Here is a 4,408-nt window from a genome sequence, read left to right as displayed (position 1 = left end):
AAGTTTTGAGAAATTTACAAATCATTAAGATTAAAATGCATAAACCATTATGAAATAGATAATCTCTTTTCTTTCCACTACTTAGGAAAATCACTTAAAGAGATTTAATAGCTACAACACACTTTTAGTAGCAATAGTGTCTAGCATATTCTCATTCATGATATTCAACATATTAGCCTTAAAGAGATCATCATATATTTTATTTACTATGACTAAATTTGGTATTCCACTAAACCAAATTAATCTATACTATTTTAACTTCTGCACTAAGTTTTAAGAGTTTTTTTATCTTGTCATAGTATTTTATAAATTGGAATAGTGAGCATAGTAATGAACAATGCACCAGGTAGGTTTCTATGAAAGAGAGGTGGTGCACTAGGCACGCTTAAGTACCAAGTCTTTATAGAACCAATCCTAGACATGCATTTTCATACTCATCACACTATTTTCCAATAAATTATTTATAAATTTTCTCTTCTTAAGGCTTTCTTAAAGAATTATGCTTGATACTTTTACTCACAATAGTATCTTATTAAGCACATATATTTCGGGCTTGCACTAATACATTATTCTTAGTAGCACTACCTTAGTCTTTACTAGTGGTTTTTATCTCATCTCATAGTATTTCCACTAAGTTTTAAAGACTAACTCAAAGGCACATCTATACTAATTCATGCATCATTATAAGCATAAATTAATAAGTAACAAGTCTAAATAGTCTGACCTCGCAGGTATAATCATAATTTCCAAATAGACTTGTTCATCCTCACCATACATGCTACTTCATTCTTTGCATCATGATTTTTAATCAGCATGACCCCAAAATCTATCGTGACCATCACTTCATCTGAACCAGCATCTCTTTTGTATCTTCTGAAGTCAAATGAAGAATATACATGGTTAGTCACGAAATTAATTTACTAACAATAATTTGATAATTTATTGATAGTGACAAGATCCTTATCTTTAGGATTTTGACATCTTATCTTCAAGAGATTGTGGAAATCAAATCCAATTTAACAACTATTCAGTTTGAAGAATCTTCTCGTTCAACATCATCATCTTCATGATTCTCCAAAATTTCAACTGTTCTGTTATCACTTTATAAATTTCTCAAAAGAAATTATTAGTACGGTAAAAATATTTATAATTATTTTCACCTTAGTTTTCAAGAACTATATTACTCCCCACATGGGAATAAGTTATTTTATATCTCCGCATGAACCAAATATCACACATGTATTATCTCTCGTACCCATATATCAACTATCATCAATTCATAATTTGATGATGTATTAATTTAATATTAATCTTTCAAACCACATGATTAATATATTATTGTGCATTTATAAATGCAAACAATGCAAACATTAAAAAAAAATTATTCACATAAGTTACATTATAAATTTTATAACTTATGTGCATTCATTCTTTAATGCATTGAATATACCACTAATATTCAATTATGGTACATGCGTAACATTGGCAATCTAATATATATATATATATATATATATATATATAAAGACATAAACATGATTTTACACCTTTAATAATAAACCAATCGTTTCAATGATTAAAGCATATCAATAATGTCATAATGATTATAACATATTCATGCTTACCAATAAATATCATTTGTTAAAAACAATATTTAATGACTTTAATTGCTAACGTGCATATGTTTTAAACATCATTATTATGCATTATTATAATAAAACGTATGCATTATGGAAATGTAACATACTTCCTAGCATCTTTATGGGAAGAATCCTTCATCCCAAATACCTCCGAACATCGTTATACTCGCTGCAACCAGCAAGTTCTGCAGAGGTAGACCTCATCCAACATAGCTTGATTTCTGGTATCTATCAAGAATTCAAAGATACACAATACGGAACATGATTGAAAAGTATAAATCCAGAAATACCTCCAACACCACTACGCTCACTGCTGTGACCCACAAACACCTTGATTTACAGTTTCTATGAAAAAGAAGAGAGAAGCAACATGATGGAATAATGTAAATACAGAAATACCTCCCAACATCTTTACGTTTACTGCCGTGACTAATCCATACTCAACAAACACTTCATCCCACATGCCTTGATTGCCAGTTTCTCGTAAAAGATTAGACATGTAACATTTAACATGACAGATCAAACCTGAACTCGGATTAAAGATCCTTGTAACGATGATCAATTAAGACAAGTATTCTTTTAACAACAATATAATAATTTGCTTCTAAATTGTTGGTAAAATAGTCTGCTGCAAAACGAGGCGTTAGCACTGACTGAAAAATATTAAATAAAATAATCAATCAGAATGATAACCGTGTCGTGGTAATCCACTGCCTTAGAAGCAAATTCACCCCGATGTGTGTAATCGCTACTATGGACGAACAACCCCCTGAGGTTAACACGGCTCTCCAAGAATTCGTACACCCGAAAACTGGAGTGAACTTGGTGATATTGCTCTTCTCTCAACTCAAACAACACTCAAAAGATAGGAGTGTTTCAAAGCAAATGTTTGCTTGGGATTACTCAAAGTGAATGAAATTGTCCTCTATTTATAGGCTAAATAGTGAGGGCAAAATAGTCACTACCAAATCATAATTTAATTCTATTAAACATAGAATTAAAATCCTTTAAAATACTGTTACAAATTGAGCATTACCAACAGGCTTGAGAGAATAAATAAATAATGTATGGAATAAGAATACGTTTATACATCAGCAATATGCCATAAGGCTAGAACTTAAAAACCAGTACAGGACCATTTGATTATTCATTCCAAGAACAATATTCAAGATTCAGTAAAAGGATACTGCTAATTAAACAAACAAAACCAGTATAGGAGTTAAGCAACTCACCAAGAACATAAAGTTTGCATTGCCAACTCACGAAAACGCTAGAATTTCGACAAAACCTTTTTTTCCCTCGAGGAAAAGCCAAAATTAAAGGCTTTATGGTTAAGTTTTTCATTTCTTCTTTCAACAAAAAAACAATTATCAACATCCCAAAGTACAAGTTCCAACAGTCATATTGTTCTATTTTTTTCTTCTTTGGGTAGCTATAATCTGAAGGTTTATTTGCCAAAAACCAGTCAGCCTTCTGAGTCTGGAAAGTTGAAAACTTTAATGAAGAATCAAGGTCCCTCTAAATTCCAATCCCGAGACTGCAGCAATTGACTTAACCCACCACTGCTGAAGCCACAAAGAAGCAGGGAATGAGTGTAGGCATAATTGCATAATTTCATCATTGCCCTCTAAATTATAGCGTTTATACCGAATTACTCTTTAATGTATTTTTCGCTTAACTCCTAAAGTTTAAATCGTTGTCTCATTTGTCTCAAACCGTTAACTCTATTAGAAATTACATAAATAAATTACATATTTAGTCACTCAATTATTCTCATGGTTCTGTTTTGGTATCCCAATTATTTTGTTTTTTATAATAAACACTAAACTTAAGCTTTTGTTCCATTTTTGTCACCAAATTCGATTCGATTTATTTTTAAAATTTTTAATGTATAAGAATTTATCTATATCATGTTATTTTTAAAAAAAATGACTTATTCGATTTGATAAATTCGAATCAAATAAATTTTATTTAAATTTAAAAATAAAATTTTTTTTATATATTTTAAAATAAATTTACAAATCTAAAATTAATGAATTATGCTCCACATTGCGGATATCCTAACTGCAGAGACTTCTTCATATTTCAAGGAAGTACTGGATTGAGGGAGGATGGGATTGGCACAGTTGCTGAAGCTGCTGCTCTTCGAGCCTCATTCTATCAAGAGGTATCTTCTTGGCATAAGCTTGACCACCCAAATGTTGCAAAAGTAAAATCAATTCAAATTTTAGCTTTAAATAACTTATTAAACCGATGTTGCTCAATGAAATATTTGTTGAATGCAGTTGACGGTAAGCTAATACTTACACTAGGGTAAGGCCACTTTGAATGTGACTGCCACTAAGCTTTTAAGACCGATGTCGTATCTCAGGGAAGTTTTCCGGCCCTTCTCTAACGCAAAATTTCCTCCCTTCTGTCAACCATCTTCTACTCGTAACCCTATTAAGGAAGTTTACGTGCCAGGGACAGTTTTCTTCATCTTTTTCAGTCTGAGCTATCTTCACTCCAAGAAGATTGTACACTGTGATGTAAAGATTAAAAATATGCTGCTAGAAGCTCGAAGAACTTTTAAAATTCCTGATTTTGGTGTTGCTCGAGTCGAAGCTTAGAACCCAAGAGAAATAACGCGGAAACAAATTAGGAGGTATAAATTTTAAATAAAAATTTATTTGATTCGAATTTATCAAATCGAATAAGTCAATCTTTTAAAAAAAATAATATGATATAAATGAATTCTTATATATTAAAAATTTTAAAAATAAATCGAA

Source organism: Hibiscus syriacus, unplaced genomic scaffold (assembly GCF_006381635.1).
Source record: "Hibiscus syriacus cultivar Baekdansim isolate YM2019G1 unplaced genomic scaffold, ASM638163v2 tig00002237_pilon, whole genome shotgun sequence".
Classification (NCBI taxonomy): Eukaryota; Viridiplantae; Streptophyta; class Magnoliopsida; order Malvales; family Malvaceae; genus Hibiscus; species Hibiscus syriacus.
Note: the sequence above shows the minus strand (reverse complement) of the source record.